We start from the raw sequence: 17584 nt of genomic DNA on the forward strand, positions 1-17584 counted from the left end.
AGGAAATGACTTGAGGACACTTTTTTCCTTTTCTTAAATTGTAGTCAAACAGTAACTCAGAACTTCACAGCAATTTAAAATCTGAAAAATATTCTTCTAAAAGTGAAATTTCTAAGCAGTATAAAATTAGACCAAAACATTAGGGTTGATTTTTAAAAATATATCATCATCTTACCTGACAGCTCGTATTTCACAGCATTGACAGATTATTTGTCTGGCATAATCTTTGACTACTTCCTTTCTTTAAAGAAACACAATTTTCTCTCTGGTGTTCAAAGACTTGTTCACACAGTATGAATTTGGGTCTGGTTATGGACTCTGAGGTGGAAATGATAACAGGGAAGTAAACCAAAGTGTCTTGACTTATTAGGCATTTATTTTTTAAAAATCTAGAATTAATAAATACAGCATCTCTAAGTGCCACTGGTAACTTACTCAGACAAACTGTTGCTATCACAGGTAGGTTTCACAGCCATGGTAGATCAACCTCGATCGGTTAAACACAGAATGAGCTAATCATCGAGATTACTATGGTACTTCAGCTACATCTGGGAGACATGGTGGGAAATACAACGCATTTTGGCTGAAGTTTGTTAAATCTACTTAAACAAAAGAAGAGTAAAATTTACCTTTCCATTTTCAAAAGCTAATGTCACTGAAAAAGGCTGTAAACTCTTTTGATAGGAGGGATAAAATAGGCTGGAGAATACTGTGTATAACAATACTAGGCTGTAACACAGTGTATAATTCATTCCAAGTCTTCTGAGATACTACTTCATAATCCCATGAGGTTCTAGAGGCTTTACATTGCTAGCTCTCACCAGAGCTCATTTAAAATTTATTACTAATCACTTCTTGGCCTTTTGGCTAAGATCAAGTGTAAAATTTACTAGTACTCTGGGAGGTTGAGGTAGGAGGATTTCAAATTCAAGTCTAGTCTAGACAATTTAATGACTTTCTGAGACCCTATGTCAAATTAAACATTAAATAAGGTCAGGAACTGTAGCTCAGGGCCAAAGTCCTGGCTTCAATCTCAGTACAATAAACCACAAAGAAACACCTTCCCCCTTCAAATTTCATTTCTCAGGTCTAACTTCATTGAAATATTCATCTATGCTGGGTGTGGGGGCACATACCTGTAATCCCAGCACTTGGGAGGCAGAGGCAGGAGAATCAGCATGCATTTGAGGACAGCCTGGGCTACATAATGAGTTCAAGGCCAACCTGAACTGAACTACATATAAAGACCCTGTATCAAACAATAAAGAAATATACACCTATGAGAATTCCCAGCATAATTCCATGATTTCGACCTGGACGGGAAGGGCGCCTCATGGCCTGGCAGCATCTCCTAGTGTAAGTGCTATGACAAACCCTGTACCAATATTTGTGTTCCCATAATCTTAGCTCAGAGACAGGGAAATATGGTGCTCTTAAAATGTCTTTTGAATTAGAATGACTATACAGACAATTTAAGACTGAATTAATAGTCTATCCCTCAGAGTTCCAACTTGACCATTTCCAGTAACTGATATCTGCAGTAAGAGAATGCTTTAAACCTGTCAATTTCATAGCATCTGAATTCTTCTTATACTGATCAAATAAGTGGTCAGTTGTTCAGAATGAAGGCAAAATTCTTCCAAAATGCAAAGATGCAGGACCATTCCTTTGGTAACAACATACACACAATTTAAGGCAAATCAAAATCATTGTCATGAGACAAGAATCAACAGGTTGTAGAAATCCAAAGGAGGAAGAGAGTCTGAATGAAGAAACAAGCAAGGCTATACAGAAACAGTATGTTCAATCTTATCCTTCATAGTGATTTTGGAACTCAAGGGTTTCTTCATTTTCTGAACTTCTATAGCACTTGTGATTTATACTACTTCTTTCACTCTTAGTGATGAAGACGGTGAATGGAAGCTGCTTGTGTTTACTGAGTGCTCACTATATGCAAGAGGCTCTTATAATTAGCATTTTACATGTATTAATATATGTAACTCTTATAATATGTTCCCAATAAGCACTAATATATGTAACTATTAAGATATTCACAGATTAGCAAACCATGGCACAGAGAAATTATTTTAGAAAAGTAACAGGTTAGTTGTGTGGTTGGCAAATGAAACATATTCATGGGACAGTCAAAAGGGTCAGTTTTATGTAGCATGGTCAAGGAAGATTTTACTTATATGTTAACACCTGAATGAGACTTGGAAAAAAAGAACCAGATATGAAAAGAAAAACCTCGTATTTTGAGAAGTTGAAAAGAAGGCCAACATGGCTAGAGGGCAGTGAAAGGGAGGAAAAGTAGCAGAATGTAAGGCTGCAGAGACAGGCAGAAGCCAGATCATAATGGCCTGTGGGCCTGAATAAGGGTTCTTTTTGTAATGATTAATTTTTACATTATGCAATTCTTATTTCTGTTCTCCATAGTAAGAGTGTCAATGGCAGAAATTATCTCTTACATTTTTTAATCTTTGTAGCATCTAGCCCACAATATTATGCAAAGTACTCCGGAAAGCATTTACTATTTGAGATAAAAGATGGGGTGAATATAACTGTGTACAAAAACGAAAAGGTATTATGTAGAAGATGCAACTGGCATGTCAGTTCCTGTGGCATGTCAGGTTTATGGCTGTGGAGCAGAAATTTTTTAAAACTTCTAATAAAAACAACATGGAATCAAGGGAAACAAGATTTTGCTTTGGAGAGGATGATAGAATCTTCAAAAGAAAAAAAATTTCTCTGTGTCAAACAAAACTCTAAATCAAGATATAATTAGTACTATACACAATATCCTTTAAAAGGAAAAATGTCCTCAAATTATCTTCCAAATGACAATGCTCTTGTGTTTTGCACAATAGATGCTACAATGTATGAATCGTTAAGAAAACAAGACTAAAAATGCCCAGTGAAAGAAAAATACTGTTAACTAATAAAATGTGAAAATGTGATCCTAGCAAAAGGAAATAGCCATGTAATAGTGGAATACTGGAATGCAATGGGCATTGGAGTCCTTAAGTCCACAGTTAGGATGCTAGTTTAGCTAGTGTGGTCTAATGCCTCAAAAATTAAGGTTTAATATTATGTGCTACCTTGACATTGGCAAAAGTGGCAAGGCGCCTGAAAAACCAATCAATTCCATTTTTTACTTTTAGCCCTGTAGAAAAGGGATCCAGGCTAAACAGTCTTCCTTATCAAAGGGTAGAGGTGCAGTTCCTGCTTATCTTGGAACAGGTTTCAGTTCCCTGCTTGCTTGAGGAATTATTTAAACAAATCTATCACAATCTGCTTTGGGAGGGAGGGAAAATCATCCTTCTTCTTCTATTTTTTTTTTTTTTTTGCAGTACTGGGAATTGACACAGGAATTGAACCCTTCTCACTGGCCTACATTCCCAGCCCTTTTTTTGGAGACAAGGTCTCCTAAATTGCTAAGGCTAGGCTTGAACTTCAGTCCTCCTGCCTCAGCCTCCCAGGGTGCTAAGATGACAGATGTGTTCCACCACACCCAGATCTCACTTTCTTAGTACTCTCAATGCCTCTAAGCCCTTTACTCTGTTCCCAAGCACAGCCTCTGTGTGACTGAGTATGTGGTGTCCTCCACTGAGCTATGTGAGTATATATGACTAATACACTACTGTCGATCTCATTAGATATTGTATATTCAGTGATCACTAGAACCTATAGTACGAATCTTTCTTCTACCATCAGAGCGAAGAGCAAGTGATCAATACATGCAATTCTGGAATATGTGAATCAGATCTCATGTTTAACTTTTATTCCCAGGAGTTTTATTCTGTAAACCAAGATGGACAACATTTACTTTTCAGGTTAAGTATTGTGTCTCAGTACTATTCTGTGTGCTGTGTCTAGCAGTGTTAGCACCAGACTCACAGGTGATTCTGCTAGTACCATCCTTATCCTACTACTTTCCCATATTGTAACTATTACTATTATTTTAAAACCTGTAAAATTAAAACTGATTAACAGAATTTAAGTACATCAGGGAAGTATAAGTGGAAGATTGACCAAATTTGGTTTTAAAAGCCATCCTTCTTATTTTATCAGAAATAATTCTAGTCACCACAAAACAACTATAAGGAGAATTTACGTAAGTTTTGGGCAAACAATTTAGGCAGACATGAAATCAAGACTGCTTTCAAGATACCAGAACAGTACTTTGGGTCTATGAATCTGGAAACAGAAACGATGAACTAATTTATATGATAAAAGTCCTCCTGGTAAAATAACATACAGCGTCCAAATGCTTTATTCTTAAATTTAAAAGCTGGTTGTTTTAGATAAAGGCAAGGAGGGCAATTGAACTAATAAAGCTTTACTCTGGGAAAATTTCCTTGCTTTCAATTTTTTTCATTCTCACATCTCAAAAGCAACTACTTATTTAAATACATACCTAACACACCTATGTTTCCTGAACTCAATGGTATTATCCTTATGATTTATCAATTTTTACACAATTACCTAATTTATACAAATTTATATATTCATTTGGAGATGAGGGAAATTATACAGAATCTTAAACATACTCATTTTGAATTGAAAATTTGGAACTATAAAAAATGAGGTGGGAAAGGAGACAAACAATATAGTAGAGACCCCTCTGGATCATTCCAGAGCATCTTTTGTTTTGTTTTTTCAGTGTGGGGCTCAAATCCAGGGCCCTACACATGGTAGGCAGGTACTGTGCAGACTTCCAGACCCTAGAATATCTTTTTTGTACTTAACTTTCATTGACTTTAGATTTTTGGTAGACCCGATGCATAACTGTGTCATTGTTTGAATGAAAATTTTATTTTCCTCACCACTCTATTTTATACAGAAATATTATTTATTATTTTAATTAATTAATTACTTAATTAATTTATTTTGGTACCAGGGATCGAATTCTGGACCTTGCACTTACAAGGCAGGCTGCAGAACCACTGAGCTAAATCCCCAGCCCTTTTTTTAAAAGTTTGAGACAAAGCATGATCCAGGTTATGCTACTCATTACGTTGCTGAATTCCATTATTGAGGTATTTTTAAAAATATAGTTTAAAAACAGTTCTGCTACCACATTCAACAAATATTTATGCATTAGCTCAAGGTGGGTTGTTGCTAACATATAAGAAAATTATATGCAATTATAAAACTTGTAATAAACATAAGCAGAACACCTACTACTTATACATTATCACTTAAGTGTATTAGCTGATCTCAAAAGCACTGACTTTTACTCAAACAGCAGTGATATTGTGTTCAATGTATTAGCTTCAGACAGTGCATATTAACTACAGACTACTGGAAATCTTTATATTTTTATGTGCACATAAAGTGGGCTTCACTATATTATAAACAGTTATAATAGTAAGAATTCACTTTATAACACAAATGTTTTCTATACAAACAAGATATCCTAAAATTTTTACCATCCTTAATCAGTATTTATTCCTATATTTAACTTTTAGAAAAAAGACATGCTGGGCTTCGGTGTATTAGCTTTTCTCAAGGGTTATAAAATTACAAAAGAAACCCACTAATATGTCAGATTTTCCATTTACCTTATTCTATTTAATCTGTTTTTTCTTTGGGCTGAAGAGCTTAAGAGTGTTAAATCACCAAAAACTTGGCTTGGTGTTTTTGAAAAAGTCACAAGAACAAGATATTTTTTTGATTTCTAATATGATATTTTGAACATTTAGGTATAACATATTCTGGTTAATTACAGACAATAAGATGTCAGTAGCACATCTCAATCTGCATCAGTTTATTAAAAAAAAAAAACCACATACAACCAATTCACGGCCAGACCATTCTCAAAAAACATAGATGTGTGCTTGACATATTTGGGTTCAAAGCATTCATCGGCATTAAAAAACTTAACAACTCTATTACAATTTATTTAGAAGAATATTAAGTAGAATTCCAACTTCACATATGAAAGGATATGATCAACTGACTTTCACAATGTTTTTTTTTTAATGGCATAAACTTTTGATTTATTTTGTCAGTCAATTAGTCTACCTCTTTATAAAACAAAAACTAATACTGCAGCAACTCAGCTAGGGGAGAAGATACATTCAAAAGAACAAGACATTCGTACATTACAGTATCCCAGGAGCCTGGAGAGCGTCAGGCATACAGGTGTAGGCATTCTATAATTATTTGTTAAGTGAGAGGACATCTGGCACATCTCTTCCATCAAAAATTCATATTTATTTTTGGCTTCCATTAAAATCTTATCACATACACAGAGTGCTTGTTAACCTGCAGGTCTTATGTTTAATACATTCAGCTCCATCATAATGAAAAATCTTTTAATTTTTTTCCTCATTGAGTTTATTGGTACATTTTAGGGATACAGTACAGTTACATTCATCATTGGGATCTTGTACCTTTACATGACAGGTCTTGGTTCTCATTTTTTCCCCATTCCCCTACTCTCCCTTCACCCCCTCCTCCCTTCCCTATTCACAAATACTTTATTTCCATTTTTTCATTTTCTCATATTTTTTCTTTTCCCTTATTTCCTTTCCCCTACCCTTCCCACTTCCCCTACACCTTTAACCCTTTTCTTCCTATTTCACATTGCCAATTATACCATTAGGATCTTATTTGAGATTATATATAGTTTTTCATACCAGAGAAACTATTCAGTATTTACACATGTGCGACTTATTTATTTCACTTAAGAGTATAACCTCAATATGCATCCATTTTCCTATGAATGACTCTAATTTCTCATTCTTTATGGCTAAATAGTATTCCACTTTATAGAACCACATCTTCTTTATCCAGTCTCCAACTGATGGGAAAATGGCTGTTTCCAAGTAAAATCTTTTTATTGATATGTCAAAGAATGTCTTTTTTTTTTTTTGGTACCAGCAATTGAACTTGGGACCTTGTGCTTGCGAGGCAGGTGGTGGAACCACTGAGCTACACCCCCAGCCGAAGGATGTCTATTCTTTTTTTTCTTTTTCTTTGAGACAGGGTCTCACTATGTAGTTCAGACTGCTCTGGAAATCACTGTGTAGCCCAGGCTGGTCTCGAACTCACAGTGATCCTCCTGCCTCAGCCTCCCGAGTGCTGGGATTACAGGCGTGTGCCACTACGCCCGACAAGGATGTCTATTCTTAAAAGGACTGCTTATAACACCTAATTTCAACTGAAAAACAAAACAAAACTGCCAGAAAAAAATCTGCATATTATTGTTATCTAAAAATGAACTCAAAATGTAAATATATAGGACTGAAAAGAAGGTATTTTTAAAGTATTAAAATGAGCTTTGAATATGAAATACTCAAAACAGAAAATATATTGAATTAGGAGAAAATAATTACAAGCATTATTCTCAAGAACTAGTTGGGACAAAGAACATATTAGAACTGTGGGGAGACTGATAGTAATACTATATCAACAACAGGGTATAACTGCATGCTAATATATGCATTTGTATAATAAAAGACCTCTAAATATTTAAAAAGTCCATAATAATCTTGATCACCTGATACATCTGTTTGAACTCTAATGAAATAATCATCTTTATAAATATATTTTTAAATGCTGATACTACCTATTCTTTTATTTTTTGCTTTTCCTTTTATTTCATTTTTTCCAATTAAATATAAACAATATTCACACAGTGATTTGTATTTTATGACACTTTTCAGCCTATAATTTAAAATCTTTATGTATATATGTACGGATTTATTTATTTATTTGTTGGCACAGGGGATCAAACCCGGTCCCTTTTGCTTGCGAGACAGGTGGCAGATCCACTGAGCCAAATCCCTGGCCGTTAAAAGCATTAGTTAAAAAAGAACTATTTATCCTTAATTATGGGATTGCTGCTTGGCCTTTTGGGTAGATCAAGCGTAGTATCCTAACTTATGGTAATCTGTTGCTTTTTTCCCTCCACTCATACTTTTTCACAATTTGACATTACTTTTGACACAGTTACTATATTTGACAAAATACAGAAAACACAAATTTACTGAAAAACTGATTTCTGTGTATAGCTGACAGTGAAAGTTGTACATTCCTATGTGATAATAATTAGTAGGGTTTTCCTATATGGTTGTCAGTAAAGTTATTAGAATTAAAGATGATTTTATTTGATGAATTGTTTGTGAGAGCTGATTTAGTAATATTATATCACAATCTTATTATTATTTATTGGCTTGTATTATATAGTATGTGGGCCAAACTAAGCACATTCTAGTTGAAAATATTTTGAATTTTAAACTCTAAATATTGAGGTTTTATCTTCACTAAATATCACTTAATTGCATTTCTGCAGATGTCAGAATTTATAACGCAACCAAAATCAAGCCCCAGACCTCCAGCTTGTTAGAAATTTAAATGGATATTGAAAACAAAGATATTTCTACATAGAGTGGCAAATAATGGAAATAAAATGATTTCCAGACACTAACAAGTATGCTTATACTGTTTTATTCTTACTGCAAAGCTCCATTTTTTACTTTTAAAAAGGTCTAAAGACATGATAGAAATGGTGATGCATCTGTAAACCTCATTATGCAATTTATGATACCTTATTAAATATGTTAAGCTTTATTAAATATAACAGTTATCTAAACAATTAACAAGAAAATTAATGGCTGATACATAACCACATCTTAAGCAGCAGCAGAGAATCTTTAAGGATTAAAATCTATTCATGTTATCTAAGGGTGGTAAATACTTTGTAACCATAAAGTAAATGAATAAACTATGAAGACTATGACTTTTTATGTTTAAAAATAAATTAATAAAATCTATCCACAGTAATTATAGTACACTATATTCATGCTATATTCCAAATGCAACAAAAATTGGTGACCACATCTTTTAAAAGAAACAATCTTAAAAGGAAAACAACTCAAAAAAGTAAGGTGGGACTGCGAATAGAGCTCAGCAGAAGAATGTTTGCCTGACATGCACAATACCTTGTGTTCAATCCCCAGTACTTAAAAAACAATTAGAGTAATTTTTTTTTTTTTTTGGTACCTGGGATTGAACTTGGGACCTTGTGCTTGCGAGGCAGGTGGTGGAACCACTGAGCTTTACATACCTGGCTCCGAGTTAATTAATTTTTAATAGTAAGCTAGTAGTCTGATTATTCAAAGTTTTAAATATACTATATTATACTTTCTAGCCAGGGATTTAGCTCAGTGGTTCTGCCACCTGCTTTGCAAGTGCAAAGTCCTGAGTTTGATGCCCGCTGCCGAAAAAAAAAGTATAAAATTATATTATACTTTCTAATATCTGGCACATATTAAACTTGCAAACAAATTACCTGATTACTCCTAAGTTATCATAGATTGTTGTAAAAAAAAAAATCCAGCTTCCTTCTACATAGAACTCAAACTATATATTAAAACAAAACATGACTCTTCAGTGCAGGGCAATGGTTTTACAGTGCTCGTAGAAGTTATGTAAAACTCTCCACCTTCCTCTGTACCCTTATTCAGAGGAGGACAAAGACATCATAAGTGAGAAGGCTTTTGTATTCCTGCTCCAAATAAAGCACCAAGATTTTGCCTCTTTCTGGAATTTCTCAATCAAATTCCTTTGATCACTAGGTTCTATGGTTAAACAATAAAAATTTAAACAATTAAAAACTGATTAGTTTCCTCTTTGTTTTTCCCTGACCCACTACAGTGTCCACTTTACACAAGTGACAGCAATACACTGTTAAGTGAAAGACTGGGGATAAAGTTTGGAAAAAGTTGTGGAAAGGAAAGGAAGCAATGGCATTGTTGTGAAATTCATGTTAAATAGCAGTAGCCTATCCAACTTGAATATGTACTGGTCCTTAAAATGCTTTGGCAGACTAAAGAGAAAATGTGTCTAAATTCAAAAAACTGTTCTCAAGAGACATAGACAAGGATTAGCATCATTTCAACACTTGATGGTTTCCAAGAACACATGTAGTCTTTGTCTCTGTTTATCAAATGACTGGCAACAGACAGTGAAGACCCTGGAATTTCTATGACATCAGGCAGTGAAATGTGATTATCATTTTTCATATGTTCATTGTTGCTAATGGTAGTAACAAAAAATGTACAGGACACTTTCTTTCAAAAGAATCTTTAAAGAAAACCCAATTCTATTAAGGCAGTTAAAAAAAAAGTGTGCATAGTTTGCAGAATGCTTTTATAGTGCATATATATGAAATATAAAAATACATCAATGGCCTAATAGCAATATAAAACTCTCAAATTCACAAAGCTCTAGAAAAGTCTTCCCAATGGTTATACAAAGGGTGATCAAAATATGCTGTAAATGTTTAAATACATTATCAGCATAAAAGGCCTGTTGCCATTAATGCCTCTCAAAATATTTCCCCTTGTTTAGAAGTTATCCCATCATTCCTGCTTCTTTCTGAATGGTTCTGTAAATATTCTGTCGTGAATGTCTTTATGATGTGTGATCGAAGCTATGGTAAATGCTGCTGCAGAGGGCCATCCAACAAAAAGGCAGGCTCATAAAAACATCATGCTGCGCACTCATCCACTTTATTCACTGGATTTTGCATTGTGCAACCTCTGGCCCTTCCCCAAAGTCAAAATGATTATGAAAAGTAAATGCTTTGAAACAATTCAGGCCACTGAGATATCCATGATAGCACAACTACATCCCAGAACTCTTTTAGAAAGTGCTAAGAAGGATGCGATAAGTGTTTTTGAAGCAACTGAAAGGATTATGAGCAAGATGAATGGCAATGTGTCTTTTACTATATTTTAAAAATTTAAACATGCACTAATTTTTAAAAATATATCTAATATGGATTTAATGCTTATATAATATAAAATATGCTTGTTCTGTAATAAAATATCTTCAAATACTTGGACTTTAGTTAGAAACTTATTGGATGATTGAGAAACTGTATCAAAGGTTTCTTTATTCCTATCCTTAAATTAAGATTTTCACACATGAATATGATTTTTTAAGTTTTAACGATCAAAGTTTTCTTATACAAGATTTATTTGTGATAGCAAAGGTGAAGGAAAAATAGGAACAATAATCTGGAGGGGGAAAAGTATATCCTCTCTTAAGGTGGACTATATAGATCGGACATCTCATGAAATACGGATACGAAAGTTAATATATGGAAATAATATTTCTTCATTAAAAGGTTCAATTGACATGCCAGGATCTACTCATCTCTACAAATCATTAATAAAACCTACTTGCTACATGCACCATGAGAAACAAAAGGCAGAACAGTGGTATTTTAATGAACAATCCCTACATGGATCATAACAAATATTAAGCTCAGGATAAAATACGATAGTGAAAACCAAGTAAGAAAAGGCTTGTTGGACAGACCTTAGTTTAAATTGTAACTTAGCCTTGAAAGGTAATACAACTAAAACTCTGATTCTTTCATCAATAGTAAGAAAAAAACTAAGGAAATAACATACTATGCCTCCAGTTTTAGAAGGCTGGTAAAAATAAACAAAAACAGACACAATGATACAGAATTGCAAGCACTGAATCTCAGCATCTGTACTTCAGACACTGTAAACGAGGATTCTTACGTGAGCCAGCAGCTGGCTATTAACAATCATATTTTTAGGCAGCCTACTGCTTCTCTGGCTCTCCCCCAGGACAAACCTTCAGTTAAACAGCTTTAAACAACCCACGGTCCAAAACTGGTCCTCAAACATTAAAACAAATCCTCAACTAACACACTCACCTTTCTTTTTTCCTTGTCTTTGTTCTTGCAGTGGTTATCATTCTTCTTTGAGTCATACAGGTTCAACAACTTTTTTTTTTTTTTTTTTTTTTACACTAAGGCTTGCTAAAATTTCCTTTGTCAAACCTCAAATACCCATCTCAAAACTTTTAAATTTCCAATTTCCAGTTTTCTGTAAAGATACCAAATAGATTAACTTTCCTAAGAGATCATTTCTGCTGGCTCACTGCACTACTGCAGATCCCCCTATTACCTCGACTGCAGTTTTTCAAAGTGAGGTCTGTGGGGTACCTATAGCAGAATTACCCACACATCTGTTAAGATGTACTGGCCAAATCTATACCCACTCAGTTAATTTTCTTGCAGTGGGACCCAGCATTTCATAAGCTCTTTATTTGGTTCTGATACTCACAGAAGCTTGTATATTAACTATAGAATGAAGCAAACACTACTACCACCAAACAAATTAGGGGTTTAGTGTGAGCCAGATGCTGTTCTTAAAAACTTTATAGGAATGAAGCTTATTTAATATTTGTAACAACCCTATGAGGTATTCTTACTGTCACTATCAGACAAGTGAGGAACAAGAGAGAGATTAAGGTGAAGTAATGTGCTTTAAGTTACACAAGTAGGTGAGAGAGAAGATTCCAGCTTACACTGTGCATCTAAAATCTATTCCCACCACACCTCTCCCAGGGGGGAAATGAACCCAGGATCTATATTCCCAGCCCTTTAAAAAAATTTTTTTTGGGTACTGGAGTTCGAACTCAGGACCTTGTACTTGTGAGGCAGGCGGTGGAACCACTGAGCTAAATCCCTGGCCGCCCTTCTAAATTTGGTTACAGGATCTTGCTAAGTCAAAGTTTACAGGCTGGGCTTGAACTAGTGACCCTTCTACCTCAGACTTCAAGAGTGCTAGATCTATGTTTTTAAACACTATATAGATTGCTTCAGACTATCATTTGAGATGTCTGAGTCTCAAGTCCCATTCCTTCTGGAATAAAGTCCTACAAGTACCCATTACGAATGTGCTCTTTCATCCATGAAGATTCTCACTTTATCACAGAGGTCATGAAAACCTCTGACTGAAAATCAGCTTAAGAGGACATTCATCATGTTTTCTGATAATACATCCCGTAGAGCAATCTCCAGAATAAACTTACCACAAAACAACTTGCTGGGTTTTTGCCTGGGATTATATTTTAACCTCAGTAGTCAAGTTGAGAAGAACTGATATGTAGGGGATATTGAGTTCCTATCCATGAACACAGAATTTCTCTCTCCATTTTTTTACCTTTAAAAAAAAAAATCACAGCTTTGTTGTATGCCTAACACAGATGCACATTATTTTGTCAGGTTTATATCTAAATATTTATATTTTAGAATAGTAGCACAGATGGTATTATTTTATTTTTTATTTTTATTTTTTAGGTACTGGGGATTGAATTCGGGCCCTTGTGCTTGCAAGGCAGGCCACCAAACCACTGAGATAAATCCCTGGCTAAACGGTATTATTTTAAATTTAAGTTCCATTTGTGTGTGTGTGTGTGTGTGCGGTACCCGGGATCAAACTCAGGACCTTGTGCTTTCAAGGCAGGCATGGGGCCACTGAGGTAAATCCCTGGCTATGAATCCCACTTTTTATTGCTGGTACTTTGGTTCATGGATTTAGTTTGTTCTACAATTTTGGAAAAGATGGTCATGTTTGTGTTTGTGTGGGAAAGGTGGCCTCAGTTGTGTTTGTCACCCAATGCAGAGTTTGAAAAAAAAAAATCTGCCAAATGCTTCTGGCCTTATTGCATTAGATAGGAATTACAAAATAATGCTGCAAGTAACAAAAGTGAACACTTTACTTTTCTTTGTAATAAAACAAGCTCTTCCTTTTTTGTCATTAAGTGTAATACTAGATGTAGGTGTTTGACTGACTGATTGATTGATTTTTTTCAGAGGAGGCAGTTTCTCCCTAGTTCTATTCTGCTGAGTTTTTAATCACAAATGGGTGTTCCATTTTGTTAAATGCTATTTTTGTATAGCTTAATAGAATTGTGTTATTTTTCTTCTTTAGCCTGTCAATGGGGTGTATTACACTAACTGATTTTGAATGCTGATGAGTCTCACATATCCTGGTAAGTCCCACTTGGTCATAGTGTATAACTTGAGCAAATGAAGTGTGGCACCAGCCCACAGGCCCCAAAGCTAGTTGAGGATACCACTGTGCACAGAACGGCACAAAAATAAACACTGCTGCAGCAAATACAGGTCTGAAAAGCAAAACATATGTGTGGAAACATAACAGGCCCCAATTATGACTCACTATCCCTTCCCATATCTAGTGGATTTCAATAGTTTATTTCCCAAGTGACAGAGTAAAACAAACTCCACAAATTTTAAATCAAACTGCCTTACTTTTATAAAATTCACAGCCATCATACTTCCAAATACTTTTCAATTTTTTAACATCCCATAGCTATCAGAATACTGTAGCTCCTGCTGAGATAAAATTGATGCCATTTGATATACTTAACTATGAACCTCTTGCTCAATATACTAGCTCAATTTGCTTTTTATTCTTAAATAAAATATTGTCCCTGCAGCAGAGGAACTTTCATTAAAAGTACAATTTGCAAAAGATTCTAAGACGAATGGTCATTAAGCCAAACAGGATTAAATTTTCTGCCTGTTATCCTAAAAAGCCAAACAAAAAAAGCCATCAAATTCAGTATCAATTAAGGCAAATAAAGGGAAATCAAAAGTATTCAGGTCAGGTAACTTGTGCTCTCCACTCAGAAGGACACCTGTACCCCATGAGAGTAAACACCCTAGCCAATTGCTCCTTTAATGTCTGACTGAAGAGGAATGAATTCAGTTAAATAATTTATACCTTACTGTGATAACTGCAAGCCTCTGTTATCTTTTCATTAATACTGTACTAAGAAATGTGTAGTTTTTGTTTTATTCCATTTGCTTATGTGGATGAATATATAAAAGCTCCTTAAAGATGTATGTCTTACACAATTCAATTATTTTCTATACAGTCTGGTAGAATAACTTCACAATTAAGGAAAATTACCAGATTTTATCTACGCTTCCAAATTAGACAAGGAACAAAAGTTTAAAGGGAAATCCATAAAAATATCCATTGCGTCAGGCCTTGGGAGGCTGAGTCAGGAGGATCTCAAGTCTATAGCCAGCCTGAGCAATTTATTAACTGACTGAGACTTGGCTCAAAATTAAATAAACAAATTAAAAGGGTTGGGGACATAGTTCAGTGGGAAGGCCACAGGCTTGATTCCCTGTATGGCCAACAAAATAAAACACAAAAAAGGAAAGAAAACAAAAAAATCCTTTTGAAGATCACCAATTCTACAGGGTGGGTGAGGGGAAATGGAGATCATGTTTCTAGTACCTCACAGCTAAATCTTCACTCTTCTGATACACAGGTAGCACTGGATTCTATTTCTAGTGATCTTAGATTCAGAAAGCGATGTGGGGTGGATTTCTATATTTTAACTGGTAATATTCACAAGTATTACAATGAAGAAAGATACCTTACATTTTGAGAAAGTGTCAGATGCCTATATTCCAGTTTAAGACATACACTTTAAGCACTTAATGTCTACTAAACCTGATTAAGAAATGAACATAACAGTGGCTGTGTATACTTTATACAGATTACAGTTACTATGTTATAAAGTAACTAAACACATTCTAAGTTGAAACAAAAAAGTCCAAGGGCTCTTATCTAGGATGGAAATACTTTAACTATCATCCTGATAAGAGATTAAACAGTTGTGAAACATTAAAATAGACACAGTCCTACATTAACTCTTAACAAGATTATTTATATTTAGTAAAGTTTTTCTTTCTGGTACTGGGGATTGAATGCAGGACCCTTGAGCTTATGAGGCAGTCAGCAACACCACTAAGCTAAATCCCCAGCCCAAGATTATTTATATTGAGAAAAGAAAAATGAAAAAGCTGATATCTAATTCCATAGCCTTACTATTAAGGTAAATAATAAAAATGCAAGGTAATTCCAGGTAAGAATTTTGTAAAACTCTTTAGTTCATTTCATTTTGCACTTCTGATTTACAAGACCTCTAAAAGAGCTGCAGGGTTACAACTCAAACAAATTGACTTTAGTTATCAAACTGGTCTACATGTAGTTAGGAGAATAAAACAATTATAGCCTTAGAGGCTCTCAAGCTTTGATTGTGAATGTTGTGATTTCTTAACATACAAGGAACATTTCAAAGAACTACTGTATAGACCAATGAATCTTATATAAGTAGACACTCAGAAAAATCAAGCCTTTAAGAATAATGTGCCATGAGGCTTGCAATAGCTAAAATTTGGAAACACCCAAATGCCCATCAATTGGAGACTGGATAAAGATGGGTATTTCCATAAAATGGAGTACCACTTAGCCATAAAGAATGGGAAACTAGAGGCATTTATAGGAAAACGGATGCATATTGAGGCCATACTCGTAAGTGAAATAAATAGGACACACATGTATAAACAGCAAATAGTTTCTCTGGTGTGAAAAACTAAGTGTAAATAAGATTCAAATTGTGTAACTGATAATGTGAAATAGGAAGAAAAGGGCTACAGGTGTAGGGGAATTGGGAGGGGTGGGGGAAAGGAAGTAAGGGAAAAGAAAAAAATGTGAGAAAAGGAAAAAATGGAAACAAAATCATTGTAAATAGGGAAGGGTGGAAGGGGGAAGGGTGGAGGGGGTGAAGGGAGGGCAGGAGAATGGGGAAAAATAAGAACTAAGATACATCGCGTAAAGGTAGACAATCCCAATGATGAATGTAACTGTACTGTATTCCTAAAAAGTACCAATAAACTCAATGAAAAAAAAATATGTCAGGGGTTTAGCTCAGTGGAGCTGCCTGTCCTGCAAGCGCAAGGTCCTGAGTTAAAAAAATGGGGGGCAACTTGCCAAATACAGGAAAAAGTTAACTTACTCATTGAATGTAAGTATGAAGATCTGCACAACAGTTCCACAGGAACCCAGATATTCATGATTGCAGAATCTCGACAGGAAAACACTTGAAATGTCATCTTGCCTAGAACTGTCACTGGACACTTCTGGAAACTCATCACCCACCTGTCATCTTCCTGAACACCACCTCTAAAAACAGAATTTCCAAGCAAGCAGTCTATACTATGCTATTTCTAGTCTACTGTTAGTATTTCTTTGGGTAAAAAAATCTGCCCTCCTAAAGCTTTCACTCACTAGTCCCTATTCTACTTTCTGGGAAATAGAACAAGTCAAATTAGTTTTCCACCTGAAAACAAAGAAGTATCTGAAGCAGTTTTTTTTTTGCTACTGGGGATCGAACTCTGGTCCTTGTGCTTGAGAGGCAGACAGGGGAACCACTGAGCTAAATAAATCCCCAGCCCTGAAGCAGTTCTTGGGAGTTCCCTCAATGACATTCTCTTTTTCTGCACAGGGCTAAAGACGTTATACCTTCACAGGTTTAACAAACTGATAGAGAAGAATTTTTAGTCCTCAGATATGCTTGTTTACATGCTCAGTATTTACAAATTTTATAAAGAAGCATAGATTTTTCTTTTGCAAAACACTTCTTCTGGCAACACTGGACTGGTGGCAGTGAGCTGCGCCAGAGCAGTATGCTGAATACAACCGTCTTTCAGATAGGATACTCTGCTGTAGCTCAGTACTGTCTTTTCACCAATCAAGTAACATCTCTTGTAAAGAACCTATCTGCCCATACTATCTAGAATAGCCATTTCACCCCTCACTCTCTTCCTCTGTATCTTTCATCTAAGAAAATTATCTCTCTTTTTAAAAGTATCTCATAAAGAACAATGCTCTAGGGTATGGTGTCATCAATATCAAGTACC

The 17584-nt window shown here is 35.0% G+C and overlaps 1 protein-coding gene and 1 long non-coding RNA gene across 4 annotated transcripts in view; both read right to left on the reverse strand.

Moving 5' to 3' along the window:
- The window catches only part of Ube2e2 (ubiquitin conjugating enzyme E2 E2), a 265295-nt gene that overhangs the window by 110507 nt on the left and 137204 nt on the right, over nt 1–17584 (reverse strand). The window lies entirely within an intron of this gene.
- Nucleotides 304–12999, reverse strand: LOC104873461. Its single transcript, XR_783483.2, has 3 exons — nt 12871–12999; nt 11708–11879; nt 304–318 (listed from the first exon to the last, which is right to left on the reverse strand). It is a non-coding gene; the product is annotated as an uncharacterized LOC104873461 (long non-coding RNA).

The sequence above is a fragment of the Fukomys damarensis genome, unplaced genomic scaffold (assembly GCF_012274545.1).
Source record: "Fukomys damarensis isolate Sample0158 unplaced genomic scaffold, DMR_v1.0_HiC HiC_scaffold_28, whole genome shotgun sequence".
Taxonomy (NCBI): Eukaryota; Metazoa; Chordata; class Mammalia; order Rodentia; family Bathyergidae; genus Fukomys; species Fukomys damarensis.